Consider the following 23,938-nt stretch of genomic DNA (forward strand, 5'->3'; position numbering starts at 1 on the left):
TTTTATTTCTTCTAGGTCCTTGTTAAACCTTTCTTGCATCTCCTCAATCCTTGTCTCCAGGCTATTTATCTGTAACTCCAATTTGTTTTCAAGATTTTGGATCATTTTCACTATAATTATTTGGAATTCTTACATATCAGGTAGATTCCCTATCTCTTCCTCTTTAATTTGGTTTGGTGGGCATTTATCCTGTTCCTTTACCTGCTGAGTATTTCTCTGCCTTTTCATCTTGTTTATATTGCTGTGTTTGGGGTGGCCTTTCTATATTCTGGCAGTTGGTGGTTCCTCTTTATTGTGAATGTTCCTTGCTGTGGGTGGGGTTGGATGGGTGGCTTGTCAAGGTTTTTTGGTTAGGGAAGCTTGTGTCAGTGTTCTGGTGGGTGGGGCTGGATTTCTTCTTTCTGGAGTGCAATGAAGTGTCCAATAATAAGTTTTGAGATGTCAGTGGTTTGGTGTGACTTTGGTCAGCCTGTGTTGAGGCTCAGGGTTATGTTCCTGTGTTGCTGGAGAATTTGCATGGTATGTGTTGTTGGCCCTTGGGTGGTGCTTGGTTTCAGTGTAGGTATGGAGATGTTTGATGAGCTCCTATCTATTAATATTCCCTGGATTCAGGAGTTCTCTGGTGTTCTCAGGATTTGGACTTAAGCCTCCTGCCTCTGGTTTTCAGTCTTATTCTTACAATAGCCTCAAGACTTCTCCAACTATACAGCACTGATGATAAAACATCTAGGTTAATGATGAAAAGTTTCTCCACATGAGGGACATGCAGAGAGGTACACAGAGTTACATGGAGAAGAGAAGAGGGAGGAGGGAGATAGACATGACCAGGAGGAGAAGAGGGGGAGTCAAAAGGGGAGAGGACAAGCTAGCCAGTAATCACTTACCTTTGTGCTCTCCACAGACTGGATCCCTCAGAGATGTTCATGGAGTTATACACAGAAGAGAAGAGGGAGAAAGGAGATAGAGGTGGCCAGGAGGATAAAAGGGGGAATCAAAAGGAGAGAGACAAATCTAGCCAGTAACCAGTTCCCTAAGTGTTCTCCACAGCCCGGAACACACAAAGAGATTCACAGAGTGGGTAGGGAAGAAAAGGGTGAGGGAGGAGATAGAGGCGACCTGGTGGAGAAAAAGAAGTGTCAAAAGGGGGAGGGAGCAATCAGGCCAGTGATCTTGCTCCCAAGGAAAAATGGGTACTGAAGATTGCATTCTTAAAGGTACAAAGTTGATAACAAATACCAAAAAGAAAAGATTAAAAAATCTTGAGTAGAGGTTAGATTCTCAAAAATACAATATTAAAAAAAAAAACCAAAACCAAAACAAACAAACAAAAACCACCAAACAAACAAACAAAAAACACAAATCACAGAAATTATAAAAAATATATATATGAAATTTGCTTTAAAAATAGGGTCTTTCTTTTTTTTTTTTGCAAGGTATTAGTAGGTTATAAAAAATGAAAATTAAAGGAGTAATGGGGACTTAAAAATAACAAATAAAATGAAATAAAATAAAAATAAAAAATTTTAATTTAAATTTAAAAAATGATAATAGTAAAAATATATCTAAGACTTCCTCTGGAGCTGTTGCGGACAGTGTGGGGTCAGTTCATTTTCAGATAGTTCCTTGATCTCGCTTGTACTTCTCATGGTCTATAGGCCCCTTCCTAGGTAGTCAGTGCTAACTTCAGGGTTTTAGTCTATTGCACCTGTCACTTCCAAAGTGGTCCCCTCTGCTTATTTTAGCTTCTTCTGTTGCTGGTCTTTTCAGTGTCTAATTTCCGCCCTGATACAAAGGGCGCGATGGTGGTCAATTTTTTTTAGGCTTGCTTGTTCAGTTGTGCTTTGGGGAGGGAGGAACACTGCAAACAAATATCACTGGTGTGTGTTCACAGTGATTCAGCCGTACTGGGTTTGCCCCCGCTCATGGTGTGTGTGCTTTCCCAGTCTACACTGCTCAGATTCTAGGTTGCTCTGCCGGAGCTGTCTGATGTGGGCCCTGGTTTGCATGCACTTCCCAGTGCTAAGCTGCTCAGGTTCAGGTTCTCGGGTACTCCACAAAGGCACAGACCTGGTTGGGCCTATGTTTTGTGCCCTTCCCAGGTCTGAGCAGTTCAGGTGACCAGTTCCTTGGCATGTGTAGTCGCCCCCAGTTGAAGGCTGTGACTTATCCCCTCCAGCATCCCAGCCACTCGGTTTTCTGGGTGTACAACAGGTGCGCCTTATGTCTCTTCTGGGAAGCTGATCTCTGGCTGCGGTTCCCTACCACCACCCCCCCCCCCCACCCCCCTGGCAGATGTTGACTGTCCAGAATCCCAAAAAGTCTTGGTTAGCAATGAAATCTGCTTGCAGTTTGGTATAGGATGCCTCTCTGGGGCCATGATTGCCCCCTTCCAGCTCTGGCTGCCCTTGCCTGCCTGTCTCTGGTAGGGGATGGGCCAGTTCGCAGCTGGCTAGCTCTGATCAGTCCTTTGTTCTGTGAGCGTGCCTGGCGGTGGTTAGGGCTTTTCGTGGGATCCCGGGATAGCTATCCCACAGTCTGTGTTGCTATCTCAAGCTAGTTCCTCAGATTGCCCTCAGGGCATTCAGGCCAGGTCCTTATTCTAAGCAATGTCGCCCGCTCCTCCCTGTCCCTCCCCCACTTGCTAGTGGGGGATGCGGGCCTCTGGGCTGTTGCACCAATTGGAGTTGCTGTTAGGCACATAATCTGTGAGTTTTAATTATTTATTTATTTTTCCTCCTGGTTATTTTGCCCTATGAGATTCCAAGGCTTGCCATAGACCCGCTGGAGAGAGTGTTTCCTGGTGTTTGGAAACTTCTCTCTTTTTTAAGACTCCCTTCCTGGGATGGATCTCCGTCCCTACCTCTTTTGTCTCTCTTTTTATCTTTTATATTTTGTCCTACCTCCTTTTGAAGACAATGGGCTGCTTTTATGGGTGCCTGATGTACTCTGCCAGCATTCAGAAGTTGTTCTGTGGAATTTGCTCCATGCTCAAATGTTCTTTTGATGAATTTGTGGGGGAAAAAGTGGTCTCCCCATCCTATTCCTCTGCCATCTTAGGACCGCCTCCCTAGAGTAATTTTTCAGCTTAGTTCAGTTCAGTTGCTCAGTCGTGTCTGACTCTTTGCGACCCCATGAATTGCAGCACGCCAGGCCTCCCTGTGCATCACCAACTCCTGGAGTTCACTCAGACTCATGTCCGTTGAGTCAGTGATGCCATCCAGCCATCTCATCCTCTGTCGTCCCCTTCTCCTCCTGCCCTCAATCCCTCCCAGCATCAGAGTCTTTTCCAATGAGTCAACTCTTCGCATGAGGTGGCCAAAGTACTGGAGTTTCAGCTTTAGCATCATTCCTTCCAAAGAAATCCCAGGGCTGATCTCCTTCAGAATGGACTAGTTGGATCTCCTTGCAGTCCAAGGGACTCTCAAGAGTCTTCTCCAACACCAAAGTTCAAAAGCATCAATTCTTCAGCGCTCAGTTTCTTCACAGTCCAACTCTCACATCTATACATGACCACTGGAAGAACCATAGCCTTGACTGGACGCACCTTTGTTGGCAAAGTGATGTCTCTGCTTTTGAATATGCTATCTAGGTTGGTCATAACTTTCCTTCCAAGGAGTAAGCGTCTTTTAATTTCATGTTTGCAGTCACCATCTGCAGTGATTTTGGAGCCCAAAAACATAAAGTCTGACACTGTTTCCACTGTTTCCCCATCTATTTCCCATGAAGTGATGGGACTGGATGCCATGATCTTCATTTTCTGAATGTTGAGCTTTAAGCCAACTTTTTCACTCTCCACTTTCACTTTCATCAAGAGGCTTTTGAGTTCCTCTTGAGTTTCTGCCATAAGGGTGGTGTCATCTGCATATCTGAGGTTATTGATATTTCTCCCGGCAATCTTGATTCCAGCTTGTGCTTCTTCCAGTCCAGCGTTTCTCATGATGTACTCTGCATAGAAGTTAAATAAGCAGGGTGACAATATACAGCCTTGACATACTCCTTTTCCTATTTGGAACCAGTCTGTTGTTCCATGTCCAGTTCTAACTGTTGCTTCCTGATGTGCATACAAAGATTTGACGTTTTATCATTTTCATTGTGGCTACTCTTGTTAACCCTGGTTCTTGCTCACCCTTGCCCACTCCTGCACTACTACAATAACCTCATTATTCTCCCTCCTTTTAACTTACCAGCCCACAGAACTTGTCTACACAGCAGTCAAAATAATTCCTTAAAGCATTAAGTTTGATCTTGGCTTTCCCTTGCCCAGACTTTTCAGGTGGCTTCATACAATACCTGGAATACATTTCTGTTGATCATGTGCTGTGAAGCTCTTCCTTATTTAGTTCCTGTTTCCTTTTCTAACCTCATTTCTTTCTTAAAAAAAAAAAATTTATTTGACTCTGCTGGGTCTTAGTTGTGGGATATGAGATTTTTAGTTGTTACATGTGTGATCTTTAGTTGCAGCATATGGAATCTATGAACCCGAGCTCCTTTCATTGGGAATGAAGTCTTAATCCCTCCAACCTCATTTCGTACCACTCTCTTCATTACTGCCCTTTAACCTGCTGCTTCTCAGGATCACCCCAAGACAGCCCATTCCCCAGGCTCTGGGCCTGGAATGCTTTTCCCCTATAGTTTCCTGAACCTCATTCATGACTCTGCTGCAATGTTACTTCTTCAGAGAGGCCCCTTCTCATCATCCTGGGTAAAGCAATACCCTTTCTGAACCCAAGACTCATATTATATCTTTTTACTCTGTATTTTTATAAAACTTATCACTTCCTGATATTAGATTATAGCTTGACTTAAAAAATTATTAATTATCTTCCTCTAAAAGAACAGAAGTTCCCTGAGGGTGGGGACTTTTTTGTTGGCTTTATCTCGAGTGTCTTTGAGCCATCCTTGAAACAAGAGGTGCTCTATAAATATTTGTTGAATGAAGAAAATAGCATAGGCTGGAATTAGAGAAAATCTTCTACTCATCAGCAATGCTTTCTTCTTTTTCTCCTCCTCTTCCTTTTATTTCTTCCTCTTCTCCTCCATTTGCCTTCTCTTTCTTCTCCTCCCTCTCCCCTTTCCTTTTTCCTCTTACTTAAAAAAGTTACTTTTAAAAAATATTAAGTAAAACAAAGTAGTTGAAACCATCAAGAATAATTCCCTGTTTCTTATGTAGTAACCTGAGAGTGTGTGTCTTTGTGTGTGTGTGTGTGTGGTAGAGTGGGCAGTGGTTGCACATAGTGGATGGATGAGTGAGGGGCAGAACTCTGCCTTTAACAGGTGTCAGAGAAAAGGCTGCAGTCTGAGGTACAAGCCAGAATCAAGGGGACATGCATTTTTCTTTTTCAACTTCCTTTGTGTAGATGCTAATAGAGAGCCCAGTTGGGGTCAAGTCAGGGGTCAAAAGGGCTCTTTAATATTGCTGGTTACATCTGCCTCAGCACAGTCCACAAGATGATACTATCTTGGGACAAAGGGTCATCTATTGGATGGATGGACAGTCAGGGCTACTTCTTTTCTTTACTCTGCATCCTTAATAAATAAACTTGGCTTAGCACCTGAGGGTTTCCTGCCCTTTAGGTGTATTACAAAGGGTAGTAATCCTTCCTTTATTTGTTGAGTTAATCTGGAGAACACTGAGGATCATTTCCTAAATGGATTGATCCTACATAATGAATAGAAGTCTTAGAATTCTGTATAAATAAGGTGGATTTCAAAGAAGCTTCCCATTTCTGTTCTCTTTGCCTCCTCCTCTCAGCACTTGGTCAGTTCCTTTTGGCTACTGTTTATGGTGAAGTTAATCATTCAGAAAACTAAGATCATGAATGAAAACTGCTCTGAATGAGACTCTGACACATGAAGTCCCCAAGCCTCCAGTCTCAGCCTGTCACCTGCTACTCGTGTGACCTGAATCCAGGCTCTGCATCCAGGCTGCATGAGCCTGAGTTTCCCCACTGGGGAAGAGATAGGTCTGGTCCTATCACTTCATGGCAAATAGATGGGGAAACAACGGAAATAGTGATAGACTTTTTTTTTTTGGCTCCAAAATCACTGCAAATGGTGGCTGCAGCCATGAAATTAAAAGATGCTTGTTCCTTGGAAGAAAAGTTATGACCAACCTAGACAGCATATTAAAAAGCAGAGACATTACTTTGACAACAAAGGTCTGTCTAATGAAGGCTATGGTTTTTCCAGTAGTCATGTGTGGTTGTGAGAGTTGGGCTATAAGGAAAGTTGAGAACCAAAGAGTTGATGCTTTTGAACTCTGGTGCTGGAGAAGACTCTTGAGAGTCCCTTGGACTACAAGGAGATTCAACCAGTGCGTCCTAAAGGAAATCAGTCCTGACTATTCATTGGAAGAACGGATGCTGAAGCTGAAGCTCCAATACTTTGGCCACCTGATGCGAAGAACTGACTCATTTGAAAAGACCCTGATACTGGGAAAGATTGAAGGTGGGAGGAGAAGGGGACCGACAGAGGATGAGATGATTGGATGGCATCACTGACGCGATGGACATAAGTTTGAGCAAGCTCTGGGAGTTGGTGATGGACAGGAAAGCCTGCCATGCTGCAGTCCATGGGGTCACAAAGGGTCGGACATGACTGAGCGACTGAACTGAACTGAACTGAATCATTGAAATAATACAGAATCACTGACCAGCCAATTCTATCCAGGCCATGAGCAGAGAGTTTTCACAAATTCTGGGAACCTTCTGGTTTTCTTTCTAGGCAGCTCTGGAGAACAAATTGGGATTGTAAAAGAAATCTTCGTTGTCTGTAAAGTAAGTTCTGAACTCTTCTAAGTTTATGAAAAATAATTTACTTGGCTGATAGAGAGTTAATTATAAAAGGATTTAATGAACAGTGCTTGAGGTTTGGTTCAATTAAAAAGTACCCACTGTCCAGCTGAGAGCTGAACAAATCTGCTCGCTGCATTTTTTGGTCAATTGACATGTTAACTTTCTAATAGGTTGATTTTTGTCAGGCAGATAAGCATAGCCCCTCCTGTGTTGTTTGTCTCCAGCCGCGTACATGAAGTGGAGCCCATTGGTATGGTTTTGAGATTGGAGTATGGGAAGAAGACAAACATGAATAAACATGAAGGTCAAGAAAACCAGAGTACAGAGGGTTTTGTTATTCTTTCAACATTTGTCACCAGATGCGTGCCTCAAATAAGTCTGGCTTCGAGAAATGGTTTTTAAGACTTGCTTAGATGTGACAGCTGTAAAAGTCCCTCATGAACTCTGAAAAGGCAATCTCAGCCCAGCTGCTCATGTTTAGGGCTATCCAGAATGAAAATGCTGTTAGCAACAGAATTCATTTCTCCCCCAGTAATGGCTCTGACAAACATTCAGTGCCAAAGATGAGACTGTGTTTTTCTTTTTCTTTTTTGTATTTTTCCTATCTGGATTTAACAATGGTACTATGTTCTTGATCACCAGGGGTGTGCAAAAGTAATAATAAAGCCCGTGGGTAATGAAAGCTACCACAGTGCACAGGAAGCTCATGAATGATCTGAACTGGGGGAGGGCTGAGTTCCTGTGACCACCTTGTGAGACAGACTACAGAGCATCTAAAGAGAGAGAAGTACACCAAATTAATGAATTATATTGGAATGCATGCCTTTTAAAAAATACTATTCATGGGGTTCTCGAGGCAAGATCTTATACTGGAGTAGTTTGCCATTCCCTCCTCCTCCTGTTCTTTCTCTGATGCTGGGAAAGATTGAAGGCAAAAGGAGAAGAGTATGGTAGAGGTTGGGATGGTTGGATGGCATCACCGATTCAATGAAAATGAACTTGGGCAAATTCTGGGAGATGGTGAGGGACAGGGAGGCCTGGTGTCCTGCAGTCCATGGGGTCACAGAGGCAGATAAGACTTAGCGACTGAGCACACACACACACACACGCACATTGGAATGCATGTAGGAGTTTGCCTGCACATCTCATGCATGTTGAAGTACCCTTAAGAATTTCCTTAAGATGATTGATTGGTGTTAATGAACAGTACAGAGTCATACAAATTTATTTATTTCAATAAAGTTAAGTTTGCTGTACGTATTTGTGAATAGGTATGTCTCTTTTATTGTTAACACTTTGAGGACATGAACTGTGTCTCATTATGAAGAACAGTATCCTTCATAAACTCTAACATCATGTCATGCACCTCAGTTCCCCCAATTAATTTTGGTTTTGTTGAGTGACACATTAGGACATTAAAGCACTTAGAATTAACTGAAATGAAAACCATGTCAGGATTCAGAACTGGAAATGGGCTACCTCCTACCTGTCAATTTGACAGAATGGCCTTCTCTGCCTGCGTGTGCTTTACTATAGAGCCCGAGCCAGGATGTCAGGAGTAGTTCTTGTTCTCTGAATCCCTGTCTGTCAAAATTCTACTTCTCTCTTCATGGTCTCACTCAAATATCTCTATCTCTAAGATGCTGCCCAGATCCCTCTGCTAAAGTTAACTTTCTCCTCTCTATTCCTAGAGAAGGGCTTCTTAACCTTGGCATTATTGACATTTTGTGCCAGATAATTCTTTGTTGCTGTGGAGGGGGTGGGGAGAGAGGGGGCTGTTCTGTGCATTGTAGAGTGTTTAGCAGCATTCGTGGCTTCTAGCTACTAGATGTCAGCAGCACCTCCCCAGTTGTGACAACTGACAGTGTTTCCAAATATTTCCAATATTCCTTGGAAGGTAATGGCACTCCTGGACTGTCATTATAGCAATTGTCATCTCTCTCTTTTTCTTAGTAAATATACTTGACTGTTAGATTTTTAACCTCTTTTGAGTGTGGGGATAACCTATATTTTTCAATCTTGGTAAGCTCTCTCTACCAAACTCTTAGCATAATCTATCTATCTATCTATCTGTCTGTCTGTTTATCTATCTATATTGTGTAGAGAGCTTACCAAGAGTGAAAAATATAGATTACCCCTATACTCAAAGAAGTTAAAGTCTAACAGTCTGTATCTACCTATCTATCTCCCCAACCCCCTGCCCCACAGCAACCACCAGTCTGTTTCCTATGTCTATTTCTGTTTCCACATATGTGATATCTATATATGATGTTTGTCTTTCTTTTTCTGACTTACCTCACTTAGTATGATAATCTCTAGTTGTGTTCATGTTGCTGAAAATGGCATTACTTTGTTCTTTTTTATGGTTGAGTAGTATTCCCTTGTATATGTGGACCACATCTTCTTTATCCATTCATCTGTCAGTGGACATTTAGGTTGTTTCCATGCCTTGGCTATTGTGAACAATGCTGCCATGAACATAGGGGTGGATGCATCTTTTTGAATTATAAAGTTTTGTCTGAATATATGCCCAGGAGTTGAACTGCTGAATCATATGGAAATTCTAGTTTTAGTTTTCTGAGAAACCTCCATACTGTATTCCACAGTGACTACACCAATTTACATTTCCACCAACGGTATAGGAGGTTTCCCTTTTCTGCATGTCCTCTCCAGCATTAATTATCTGTATATTTTTTGATGATGGCCATTCTGATTGGTGTGAAGTTATACCTCACTGTAATTTTGATTTGCATTTGTCAAATTGCCAACATCCGCTGGATCATGGAAAAAGCAAGAGAGTTCCAGAAAAACATCTATTTCTGCTTTATTGACTATGCCAAAGCCTTTGACTGTGTGGATCACAATAAACTGTGGACAATTCTTCAAGAGATGGAAATACCAGACCACCTGACCTGCCTCTTTAGAAACCTGTATGCAGGTCAGGAAGCAACAGTTAGAACTGGACATGGAACAACAGACTGGTTCCAAATAGGAAAAGGAGTATGTCAAGGCTGTATATTGTCACCCTGCTTATTTAACTTCTTTGCAGAGTATATCATGAGAAACGCTGGGCTGGAAGAAGCACAAGCTGGAATCAAGATTGCCAGGAGAAATACCAATAACCTCAGATATGCAGAGGACACCACTCTTATGGCAGAAAGTGAAAAGGAATGAAAGAGCCTCTTGATGAAAGTGAAAGAGGACAGTGAAAAAGTTGGCTTAAAGCTCAACATTCAGAAAACCAAGATCATGGCATCTGGTCCCATCACTTCATGGCAAATATATGGGGAAACAGTGGAAACAGTCAGACTTTATTTTTTGGGGCTCTAAAATCACTGCAGATGGTGAATGTAGCCATGAAATTAAAAGATGCTTACTCCTTGGAAGGAAAGTTATGACCAACCTAGATAGCATATTCAAAGGCAGAGACATTACTTTGCCAACAAAGGTTCATCTAGTCAAGGCTATGGTTTTTCCAGTGGTAATGTATGGATGTGAGAGTTGGACTGTGAAGAAGGCTGAGCGCCAAAGAATTGATGCTTTTGAACTGTGGTGTTGGAGAAGACTCTTGAGAGTCCCTTGGACTGCAAGAAGATCCAACCAGTCCATTCTAAAGGAGATCAGTCCTGGGTGTTCTTTGGAAGGACTGATGCTAAAGCTGAAACTCCAATACTTTGGCCACCTCATGCGAAGAGTTGACTCATTGGAAAAGACTCTGATGCTGGGAGGGATTGGGGGCAGGAGGAGAAGAGGATGACAGAGGATGAGATGGCTGGATGGCATCACCAACTCAATGGACAAGAGTTTGGGTGAACTCTGGGAGTTGGTGAAGGACAGGGAGGCCTGGTGTGCTGCAGTTCATGGGGTCTCAAAGAGTCGGACACGACTGAGCGACTGAACTGAAATGAACTGAACTGAATAGTGATTTTGAGCATCTTTCATGTGCATATTGGCCATCTGATGTTTTCTTTAGAGAAATTTCTATTTAGGTTTTCTGTCCATTTTTGGATAGCATTTGTTTTTAAGTTGTATGAACTCTTTGTATATTTTGGAAATTAAGCCCTTGTTGGTCACATCATTTGCAAATATTTTCTCCGTTCTGTAGACTGACTTTTTGTTTATGGTTTCCTTTGCTTAGCAAAAGCTTGTAAGCTTGATTAGGTTCCACTTATTTATTTTTATTTCTGTTGCCTTGGGAGATAAAAATGGTCTTGATAGTTGAAATGGTAGACTGAAACCAACAAGAGTATGGTGAGGATATTGGAAAAGACTTCTCAAAGGACCTATGCCTTGATTTTGTTCTCTATTGGGAATACAGGTTGTTAATCTTGTAATAACTTTTCCTTCTCATGGTGTGATACACTTTTACCTAAAAAATACCTTTGTGTCTACACTGGGGAAATATATAATAGGTAACTTATAACAGAGCTATGCTTGTAGTTCCTTTTGCTTTGAAACTGGAATTCTTTGTGCTAGCCCAATTTAATTAAATGTGGGCAATGGGGATTTTTTAGTCTTGAGACAGATTGCATGTGCTTGTGTATGTGTGTGTGTGTGTTGGTTGGTTGGTTTGCTTCCAGTTGGTTCTCAGGGTAGCCTACTCTAAATTAATTTGAGAATGTGAGGACTTACTTGATATACTAGAGACCATGAATCCTTAAAGTATTGCCCATGAATCCCTTGGGTGCCTGAATCCATTTCAGGGAATCTGCAAGTTCAAGGCTATTTTCATAATAATAGTAATACTAAGCTGCTATTTTCCTTTTTCACTGTGTTGATATTTGCATTATATTGATAGCTCAAAAGCGGTAGTGGGTAAACTTCTGGCTCCTTAGCACAAATCAAAGGAATGGCATCCAATTCTGCTTGTGGTGACTGTATTTTTCACTGCCATGCAATTTTTGATTTTTAAAAAAGCCAGTTTTACTTAAGAATTCTCTTGATAAGACAGAAAAGACTATTAATTTAATCAAATCTCAACTCTTGAGTGTATATCTGCAAGCATCAGGCATAAGTACAAGAGAATTACAGACACTATTTAGACTAATTACAGAGAGCATTTCCCACAGTTGTGGAAAGCTATCCACTTGTAATAAATTCTTGTTCTATAAATCATTTAGTTTCTCTGATAGAATTCTGACTGATACAGGTCTAGGGGAGGGCATTTGAGAGCTACCAAGTGTCTGAATGGCTACTATATAACTCAAAAAAGTTGTTTTCTTCTGTGTTGATTCAGAGACTAGAATGATGTCATCATGAGAGAAGTGAGAGGCAGGATAGAATTGGAACTCTGGAAACAGATTAATTTAATTTGGCTTAGATTCCATCTCTGCCATTTACTTGTAGCTCTAGTTTTCTTATCTGTAAAGTGGTGATAATAATAGTATCTGTTTCATGTGATTGTTATGAGAGTTAAATGAGTTACTATTTGGAAGGTTCTTCAAATAGTGTCTTTCACATAGTAAGCATTATTTAAGGTTCTGTCAAAATTTTTAAAGTTATAGGGAAATAGACTTTGCCTCTTCAAGAATTTTTAAATGATCACAGCTGTCCAGTGAAGTAGTGGAATGCTTTGCAAAGAACAGAACCTCACTTGACCCTTGCCAGGAAGACAATAGGGAAAAGAAATACAGATTTGGAGTCTATGGACTTAATTAAAGTCTTGACTCAGCCATTTGTTAGCTGTGTCATCCTAGCAAGTCATTTAATCTCTCAAAATCTCCATGTCATCATCTGCAGTATAATTTAGGTGAAGTCAGTCGATTGAAGGTGCTTTGTTATCTGCAAAGTGCCACATAAATGTCAGTCGTCATTATTTCCTTGAAAACTTTGAGGCAGAATCTGTGAGCATCTCTTTGTCAATGACATCAGAGAAAGGATTCTTGTGTCAGAAGTTTGGACTTGATAATCCCTTTCCAGTTTGGAGAGTTTACACAGTTTTCTAAGTAGCTTCCCTGTCAAGGTTTGTGATCATGTTAGAGGAGTTAATAAGTGAAGGTTTTGTTTTTTTTTTTTAAACAGAATGAATGAGATGGAGCTGTACAAAATTAGGAAATTAAATCAAGCAATCAGTGGGGAAAGTTAGCTCCTTTTGCATATATAATATATAATTGTCATGATTTTGGTTGAGGCTGTTAACTCATTATTTCAGAGGTCCTTCATTTGAATCACAGCCAGTTGACTTGAAAGTGTGCAATTCCATCTTCTCTGTGAAGGTTTAGAACAATTTGACTTTCTCGCTTCCCTCTTAGAGCTTCAGATTGTTATGGTTAAAAATAAAGTATTTATCTTCGGTTTAGAAATCTCATAAAACTTTGACATGAGTGTGAAATGGTATAAAGCATCTCTTCAGCAAATCCATCTCAATAACACTTCCTGACAATCAAAAAACCTTCAGGGCCGCTCCTTAATGATTTCTGAAGTTTTAACAGATTTGTACTAAGGATGTGAGAATGACTGGAAATGGGTTTTAAAGTAGCACTAACTTGTTTGTTTTAACATCTACTTTCTGGTTCAGTTTTTGAGAAGGGTTTGGGAATATGCTTCCATTAAAATGTAGACTCATGAAGTGATTACAGTAATGAGTGTTGCTTGCCTCTGGTTTGGAATTACCAGGGAACAGCTCCACGGTAAAACTTTTGTAAAGGGAAAAATAGTTTTGAAAAGGTTGGAATTGGGGAAAAGAGTAGCTATTGTTGAAGAGCTGGGTGATTGTCAAGGATGTGAAGTCTTGGGTATCAGGACCTAATGCAGATTCAAACAGCACTGGGCAAGTTTAAAAGATGCAGTGCTTCTTAAATCTTGGACATAATCATGAAAATTAACTGGGAGATATTTTTAAGATCATGATGACAAGACCTCAGTCTAAGAGATTCTGATTCAATAGATCTGAAATATGGGCTAGGAATTTATAGAATTTATATAAATATAAATTTCCAGATGTTTATGATGGTCAGCAATGCTTAGAAGTCACTAGAATGATGTTCTCAAGAGCTTATGTTTACATGGAAAAGAGTGGGATTTATAGAGTGACATTAAGAATGAAATCATTATAGGTAATCTTTAGTTTTTTTTTTTGGTTACACTACTCAGTATTCAGGATTTTAGTTCCCTGACCAGAGATTAAACCCATGTCCCCTGAAGTGGAAGCACAGAGTCTTAACTACTGGACCACCAGGAAAGTCCCTAAATTTTTTAAAAATTATTTTTATTTTGGGAATTTCCAAACTTTCTCAAAGGTAGAGAAACCAGTAGAAACAACCATGTAACCTGGGATGTATCTGTCACCCTGCTTGAAAATTATTACCATGCCATTGGTCTTGTTTTACCTGCTTTCCTCTCCTCCCCTATTTGAAAAAGAAAATCAGAATGTTTTATAGCAGATCCCAAACATCAACATTTCTTCTCTAATGGATAAGAACATTTAAAAAAGTAAATGTCATGCTATTATTATGTCTAACAAAATGATAAATAATTCTTTAATAATCTATACTCAAATCTCTCATTTGTCTCAAAACTGTCACAAGTGTGAATAAGTGGTAGACACTGGGATTTGAACAGGCGGTTAGACTCCAGCAGACTCTAAAAACCATAACTCAGGACTTACTTGTTGGTCCAATGTTTAAGAATTCGCCTTCCAACATAGGGGACATAGGTTAGATCCCTGTTTGGGGCCCAAAGATCCCACATGCCACAGGGCAAATAAAACCTGTGTGCCTCAACTAGAGAAAGCCCAGATGCTACAACAAAGAGCCCACATGCTGCAACAAAGACCTAGTATAGCCAAAAAAAAGTTCATGACTTATGGAAAGAGAAAAGACATTGTAGGCAATCTTGATGCCCTTGAATTGTGATTGCTGGTCTTGAGGATCTTATAGAACTAAGAACCAGTCCTCAGCTCTGGTGGGGGCAATTGTAGACTGCAAGAGGTTTAGATAATGGGTCAGTTTCAGAGTTGTATTACTATGTCTTATAGTTGTGTTATTCCGAGGCCTTGTGGTGATAGCAAATGGCCCTCTGTCCACATCTGACAGACAGAACTTAAGGCAATTTGAACATATTCTTCCAGATTTGCTGAGGTCTGAGGACATTTTCTGGGGAGGAATACAGGTACAAATTTTTGACTGCAGGTTGTCTTACGGAATCTCATCTCATCTTTTCATCACATGTAATTGTATTGTATCTTGGAGGCTGGGCCTTTGGTCCTTGGGTTCAGGATGAAACAAAGTATACTAGATGTTTAGTCTGTATTTATTGAATGAACGAGTGAATGAGTTTTAGCTTGTAGTTGGCATTCAATACCCCATAGATTAACTCTGCTATATTAATTTATTGTGAATACAATTTTAGTAAATAAAATGTTAAAAAAAAATTTTTTTTTTAAATTTTAAGTGTGTTCAGAGAATTTACTGTTAAGAATTATCTGGCAATGAATTCTTCCAGAAGGAAAGCAGCTTTATGCTGTGGGAATGATGTGTCTTAATATGTCTATAGGACAAGAAATAAGTTTTAAATATTTTTTCTCAAAATATGACTGACATACACTTGTATTTTAGAGATGCAAATATATATATTAGGTAATATCAGAATAGGGAAGTAGGAGAACCTATAGTTGGTGAAGGGTCAGAATAGTTTAGAGCAAGGGTCTCCAACCTCTGGGATCTAATTTCTGATGATCTGAGGTGGAGCTGATGTAATAATAATAGAAATAAAGTGCACAATAAACATAATGCACTTGAATCATCCCAAAACCATCCTTCCTCTTCCCCAGTCCATGGAAAAATTGTCTTCCACAAAACTGGTCTCTGGTGCCAATAAGTTTGGGAACTGCTGGTTTAGAGGAAGGAATGGAAAAAAGAAAGCTTGCAGGATACTTGAAGAGAAAGGTCTCTACTGCTTTGACTCTAAAGTCCTCTGATGCTGGGCTTAAATTTTGAGTCCTGTTGTTTTCTTGGGTAGAGGCTATTAATATTTTCCAATATCTGCCCTCTTTTTTTCTGCCTGGGCTCATGGCCTGCCCTACAAGTTGACATGGTTATATGACTGAATTCCAGGCAGTAGGATGTGACTTATAGTGATGCCCATTACTCTTGGTGTGAAGGGTCCTAACTTCTCATGCATGGCCCCATTCTCTTTCTCTGTCAGCAGACTGGATACAGGAGGTCAGGCAGAGAACTCCAAGGCTCCTTCCATCCTGTGGCTCTGCCCTCTCCGAGAGCCTCAGACATTAGATGAGAGAGAAACCTATACCATGAAAGCCATTGGAATATGGCTGTTGTTTGCTACAGTAGTTATTTTAGCCTGGCTTTTATAGTTTCTAAACACCCAAACAACAATATGGAATTGACTATCTTTAGAAATGTATAGAGGTATTATGAGAGAGAGGTTTAACCCATGCCTGAGCTTAGAAAACAGAAGACGTCTTGAAGTAAAGTCTAGTCCCATCTCTGTTATGTAGCTGTGCAGCTTTGGGTCAATTACTTAACTCTTTTTAGGTGTCAGTTTCTTCACCTCTACAATGGAGACAATCAGAGTAACCACTTCAGAGGATGATTGTGACAATTGAATGAAATTGCATCTCAGAACAAGTAACTGTTAATAAAGTTAGTGGTTTGTATTAAAATTGACCACAGATACTTTCAAATTTATTCAAGTACATTTTCTAAGTGCTTAGTAGGTCAGGCCAAGGTGTTTGGAAAGGATATAAAGATTAATGCCACCAGTTTTTGCCTTTGAAGAGTCCCCAGTCTAGGGGACAAACAATTGAGGGGCAAATGAATAATTATAGTATGTGAATGGCTTTGTGAGTCTGTCAGCTTTAAGATCTGATGAGTATAATTTATTAAATATTCCTGTGCTAAAGATATGTGTTAGTGGGAGGAGGACAAGAAGGATTCTCCTGGGGAGGGGTGAAAAAATATATATATAAAATATATTACTGAAACTCAATTGACCTGTGTAATTATGAGTGATAAAAATAGAGAATTGGTCATTTCAGGGAAATGTTTGGAACCTGTAAACAGCTTGAGATGATTAATTTACTCTTACAATGAATAAGAGCTGTGCTGCAGTGTATCCTCAGGGCTGACTTTTTAGTGGTAATTTTATTCAGTCAATTACCTCTTTTTCTCTTCATCAATTTCATATCCACCAAGCCATCACAATATGCAGAGGAAAACGCAGGTAGGTGATAAAACATAGGGTTTGGGAATCTTTCCATGCCTTCAGGGCTTCTGGGAATTTTACCATGAAAAGGGTATGGCATATTGAAACACTAATTAGTCTTCCATTTAAAAATTTTCAAGCTTGTATGGTCTTTGGAATCAAAGAGATATCTCTCAGGATAATCCTTATTCAAGAGCCTAGTAAACATTCTTTCTGACATGTGAACAAATATTTTTTTTGGATCTGTTAGCTGCCAGGCACTGTGCTGGAAGCTTTGGGCTGAAAGATAACAAGATCCAAACTTTTGTGAAAATTTCATTTATACAAATAGTTACAATTTTATAAATTCTGTAAAACAGACAACTCATTGGAAAAGATCTCGATGCTGGGAAAGATTGAGGGCAAGAGCAAAAGGAAGCAACAGAGGATGAGATGGTTGAATGGCATCACTGACTCAATGGACATGAGTTTGAGCAAACTCTGGAAGACAGTGAAAGACAGGGAAGCCTGGTGTACTGCACTCCGTGGGGTCACAAAGAGTAGGACACAACTGAACAAAAAATAGATAAATATTCTAATTGTTGTGGTGTCGCTGAAACCCAAGCTTTGTCTGCATGATGCTGTGTCATGAGAGATGCTTGAGGGTGTCATGGTTCAGTTGCGTCTTCAAAGGAGAATGGGAGCTCCCGGGTAGCAGGCTTTGCAGGCAGTAGAGACAGGATGTGATTGTATAGGGCCCTTTTAAATTGTCATGAAACTTGGAATCTGGGATAAAAGATGTTGAGAATCTCTGGCTCAAAGAACTGGGAGATTTTATTGAACACATGACATTTGCAAGACCAAGGATATTGACAAAACTGCTAAACCTGATTTAAAAAGTTTCATAAATATTTCCCAAACCCCTAAATGATTATTTTATCAAAACAACTCCTCCCATTGCTATAATAACTCTCCTAATGAAAGGAGCAGGAGGAGAAAATGTCTGCTGTTTTCTTGTCCAGAGGCCCTGTTCTCTTTGCTAACTTATGATTTATAATAGTTCAGCAAAGTGCTCCGAATATCCCAAGTTACCTAAAATTAACATATCAGTTAATTGACTTTGATACTATTAGAGGGATGGGGAGATATTCTAAAGCAATTGGTTAGAATCAAGGACATAAAAAAGCAAGGCATTATGCAAATGTTTGGTTATTAAGATATTCTGCCTAGAGGGGATAAAGTCAGATAATAAGAAATGAATAGGAATCAAAAGTTTCCTGTGTGTTTTAATATTAAATTTCTTTAAGAGTATTTGGCCTCTTTAGTAGCATGTCTATGCTAATACAAGAGGACAGAGGCATAAAAAAAAAATACTGGATACCCTGGGGAGGAGGAGTGTGGTGTGTGGCTATGGAGTGTTGGGCTTAGGCGAGATGGGGATGAGATGGTGTAAGGAAGCCCTGAGGCCCATGAAGTGGATGGTTTGATTATGGAGCAGTTTACACATTGTATGGGGTTATTTCTAATATAGGTAATAATTTGTTCCTGAAGATCTAATGAGGGTAATAACTGGTTATATACCTCCCAGGTTGCAAGATAATTCCCATTCATTATCTCACGTGACCATTACAATTGTTTGGAGATGGCCTGGTGACTGCCCCAGGTCACATAATTAGAGATAGAGATGGATCTTTCTGAAGCTGCTTTCTCTCATTTAATGGCTGAAAACAATTGGGATGACAGACCATGAATAACTTGTTATCTTTGGGCATTGAGAAAATAATTGATAAATCTGGTTGCTAATGAGATTTTTGAACTTGATGAAATTTAATTCTGGGGTTGCTGCATCTGACTTGAAGAATTCAGGCCACTCACTTCAGTGGGAATCTCTTTTGCTTGATCAGGTCTTTTAAGGCTCCTTGACTGGGCATTGCAGCCCCTGGTACCTCAGATATTAGTTAAAGAATACCCAACTACTCTGGCACTGCAGGACTTTTCTGAGAGAAACTCCATCCTCAAGCAGTGTGCGAACTGTCAGTAAGAGGGATGCCGAAGACTTCAGTCCCTTATGTCTGAAGACTTATGCCCCTCACGGTTCCACAGGGCACAGCAGCCCATGGCCAGGGTGTCTGAGGCCAGAATACTGAATCCTTGTAGAGGGTGGCCTATTCATTATTGCCTTCATCCTTTTTTTGTATGAGTTTATAAATTTCTAGATTGTAACCTTGAAGTTGGAGAGAACTGAGCTGGAGTGCTTAGGAGTGCTTAGGTCTGATTCACATTTTCTAGCAAGACAGTAAACTTTTTTCTAAATAAATTTTCTAAGTCTTGTCCTTCTGACAGGATTGTACGTTACTGGAGGGCATGACAGGATTGTATGTTACTGGAGGGCAAGGATCTTTCTTCTAGATCATTTGTTTTTTACATATGACCATTGGCCTCTCAGCCTTTATAGTTTGGTTTTAGAAGGTCTCCCGTAAAACCTCCTGTCTCATGGGAACAGCAAAATGGCATGGTTAAGAGTCAGGCTCTAGAGGCAGTGCCAAGTCATTTCAGTCGTGTCCGACTCTTTGAGACCCTATAGACTGTAGCCTGCCAGGCTCCTCTGTCCATGGGATTTTCCAGGCAAGAATACTGGAGTGGGTTGCCATTTCCTTCTCCACTAGAGGCAGATGGCCTGGTTTTTAAAATTCCAACTTCATCACTCACTAACTGGATAACCTTTGGCAAGCAATATGACTTCTTTACAGCTGTTTCCATTTCCTCAACTGTAAACTGGGGATAATATTTAAAACTACCTAATATTATTGTTATGGAATTAAATGAGATATTACATTTAAAGCAGTTGGCACAGGGCTTACACGTATGCTGATCAATAAATGTTAGGGATTGTCATCATCTATCATTACCATCATCGTCATCATTGCTTTTATTTTTATTTATTTAAAAAATTAATTTCTGGTTGTGCTGGGTCTTTGTTGTGGTGCACGGGCTTTCTCTAGTTGCGGCACTCACCTTTCTCTTGTTGCAGAGCACAAGCTCCATAGTGCGCCGGCTCAGTTGTGGTGCACTGGATTAGTTGCCCCATGGCCTGTGGGATCTGTTCCCTGACCAGGGAATAAACCTTCATTCCCTGGATTGGAAGGTGGATTCTTAACCACTGGACCACTGGAAAACCAGGGAATTCTCCATCATTGCTTTTATTCTTGTCGTTGTTGAGGACAGTTGATGATAATGCAGGTAGAACTATCATTAACTTGTTAATTTGATTATTTTCAGTCTGAAAAGATGTTCTTGATGTTGTACCACCAGGGTCTGTCCTCTACTTTATCCTGTTTAGGTGAAGGGAAGGCAGCATTGGCCAGTTTAGGGTGGTACATCAGGGTGATGTAAGAAGATTAAGAAATATAGAACTGACAAGAATTCAGGTTCGAAATGATGAGCTAAAACTGGTAAGGCTGCATACAGTGGAAGCAACTATATAGAATTATGTTCAAATTAAAGGTCAAACAGATAAACGTAAAAGTGTCTACCTACAGGGTGGGAGATACCTGACTAGGTGTGTAAAGGTCTTGAGGGTTTTGTTGATCAGAAGTTGAGTCTGAGATGCTGGCTTGAGGCTTTTCTTAGCAAATACAAGCTTAGCCTACTGCCACAGGCTGAATGTTCGTGTCTTTCCCCAAATTCATACATTGAAAATTAATCCCTAAGGTGATGTATTTGGAGGTGGTGCCTTTGGAGGTGATTAAATCATGAAGATGGAGTCCTCATGAACAGAGTTAGTACCCTCATTACAAAGACCCTAGAGAGCGCCCTTGGCCTTTCTGTCATGTGCGTGCTAAGATGCTTCAGTCATGTCTAACCCTTTGCGACTCTATGGGCTACAGCCCTCCAGGCTCCTCTGTCCATGGGATTCTTCTGGCAAGAATGCTGGAGTGGGTTGCCGTGCCCTCCTCCAGGAAATCTTCCTGAGCCAGGGATCGAATCCGAGTCTCCTGTGGCTCCTGCTTGGCAGGCAGATTCTCTACTGCGAGTGTCACCTGCGAAGCCCTTCTATCATGTGAGGACAGGAAGTGGACCCTCACCGGATATCAAACATGCTGGCACTTTGATCTTGGACTTCCCAGCCTCCAGAACTGTGACAAACAAATTTGTGTTTATAAGCCACTCAGCCCATGGCATTTTGTTATTAGAGCCTGAATGGATTAAGACGGCTACATTAATCAGAGTGCAGTGTTCAGATCAAGGAATGAATGCTCTTGAAATATTATGTTCAGGTACCTTTGCAATCACCTTTTTATCATTTCACTGAAGGTTTGAGCTTCTCTCTTAGCAATGGATAAAATGAATTGGCAGGAAGACAGATTTGTAACATCATCCAAACTGCTTATCATTTTGTAGTTGATGACTCTGATGATAAATTTCGATTTGGGGGAACTTCCTTCTTTTCTTAAGTGAGATGCTTCCTCTGGGCTTGATCTGAAAAGCCAGTTATGTTGCTTAATTTTCTGTTTAAGAGAGCCAGGCCACATTTCTTTTTGACCGTTTAATTCTCATATTATGCTACCTTTCCTTCATCTCTCCACTCTACTCCTGCTCAATATTGCACCTCTTTTTCCGCTCCCTCCCAATTATGTGCTCCCACCTTGCCTGCTGGGGTAGTTCCTAATTTGCTACCTTTCATGATCTACTCCCTCTCTTTCTCTTCTATTTAAGGGTTTCATTTTTATTGCAGCTACTTAGACAGCTTAATTTCACCAGGGATTTTCATAGCTTGGTAATGACTTGTATAATAATACAACTTTGAGATTATACATTTGTTTAAAATATAGTGACATTCAGTGCTCTAGCCAAAAGGAGATTAATGGCAAGAATTTTGGAATTTGTGGCAGGCTGGTACAGGGGAGCTTTCTTTCCTGAGGAGCTTCATCATTACAGTGGGCAGTGCCTGGTGATTGTGGTGGGCAAGGATGACTGGCCTTTCAGCACTTGTGATGTTCATTTCTTGTGTAGAGGTGAGGGCTTGGCATGGAGGGATTAGAGACTGGGGCAGAAACTTTGTGTTATTGAGGTTATTTGACTCTGCTTTTATAGCCTGTGACCTGACAGGTCTTCTGACATTTGGATATTAAAAAAAAAAAAAAAAAAAGAAAGATTTATTTATGTATTTTCTGGCTGTGCTGGGTCTTTGTTGCTGTACTCAGGCTTTCTCTATTTGTGACGAACAGGCTTCTCATTGTGGGGGCCTCTCTTGTGGAGCATGGGCTCTAGGGCGTGGGCTCAGTACTTGTGGCACACAGGCTTAGTTGCCCCGTGCCATGTGGAACCTTCCTGGACCAGATATCAAACCCATGTCTCCTGCATTGGCAAGCAGATTGTCCATCACTGGACCATGAGGGAATTCCTGATATTTGGATTTGATCTCATTTAGCTGGGAGTCTTCCGGAAGCAGTGACTGGTTTTTATTACGATGATGACTATTTTAGGCCATGCTGAACCAATGGAGGAAGAATATGAGGTGAGTGGAACTTTTAGAGACCAATTAAGCCAGGTGACTGAAGCTGCAATTTAAATAAATTGCAGAGTACTTATTATTCTGTGCCTTTTCACACCTTAACTACACACATGGATCTCAATTTACATCTATATGAATCTCATTCTCGTCTATAGTGAAGGGAACTGGTATACTTATTTTGCAATCATTTTTACTGCAGAGCTCATACGCTCCTCTTGGAGATCTTCCGTAATTTTGTTTTTTGGGGGGGTTACAAATTATGTCAGTCATAGGGAGTGATTAATGTAAGAGGCGAAGGCTCAGGTGGAAGAAGTTTTAATGTGGCACTAAGCCAGTTGTGATTGCCTTAGCCCCTGCAGAGAAAAATGTCACATGACAATGTCTTCAAATAAAGAGAAAGAAGTGAAAGGGTTAGTTGCTCAGTCTCCCTGTGTATTTTCATAGATGCGTGTCTTCTGTGCTTTAAGGAAAGGAGGTTGCAGAAAGGATGATGAAAAGAAAAAAAAAATAATTTTTTGCTCTTGAGTTTTATAATTTTGGAACCCAGGGCAGAGCAATAGTGGGAGAAAAGGCACAGAAGGCCAATTTTTGGCTCTGACCTTGACAGAGACACAGGAGAGCTGTGGGAAACCAGTGGGCCCTTGGAGTCTTCAAGGCTGGGATAAGGGAAATAGGACTGGAATTCTAAAATAGGCAGCATGAAGAGGCCTGGTAGCAACATAGATGGCAGCCTCAGTGGATGCAGCATGGAAGGGCAATGACATCTTGGGACTAAGGGGATATGTCACATCTCAGGGACACTCACAGAACAGACACCTCAAAAATCTTGACACTGTGTAGTCTCCTCTACCCCTCCACCCCACCCCGGGTACAACCCTTAGAAAATAAGAAGTCCTAAATGGACTTAAGTGTACTCCCCTCTATCAGTGGGAGAGTCTGAAGGTTAAAGCCTAGGTTTAAATCTTGTTCTTTTTGTCTACCTGTGTGACTCTAGCTGAGTTACCTAACCTTTCTGAGCTGGTTTACTCCTCTCTAAGGTAAGTCTTCGGAGAAGGCAATGGCACCCGACTCCAGTACTCTTGCTTGGAAAACCCCATGGATGGAGGAGCCTGGTGGGCTGCAGTCCATGGTGTCGCTACGAGTCTGACACGACTGAGCGACTTCACTTTCACTTTTCACTTTCATGCATTGGAGAAGGAAATGGCAACCCACTCCAGTGTTCTTGCCTGGAGAATCCCAGGGATGGTGGAGCCTCGTGGGCTGCCTTCTATGGGGTCGCACAGAGTCGGACACGACTGAAGCGACTTAGCAGCAGTAGCAGCAGCAAGGTAAGTCTTAACCTCATAGGAATTTAGGAAGACAGAATGAGATAAACTTGTGAGCTCCTTATGTTGTCTAGCAGGAAAGTATCTCAAAATTATTTGTTTCTCTTAATAGTCCTGTGGAGACCCTGTTTAATGTAAAGGTGTAGAACATAAATTAAAAC

This window comes from Bubalus bubalis, chromosome 4 (assembly GCF_019923935.1).
Source record: "Bubalus bubalis isolate 160015118507 breed Murrah chromosome 4, NDDB_SH_1, whole genome shotgun sequence".
Taxonomy (NCBI): Eukaryota; Metazoa; Chordata; class Mammalia; order Artiodactyla; family Bovidae; genus Bubalus; species Bubalus bubalis.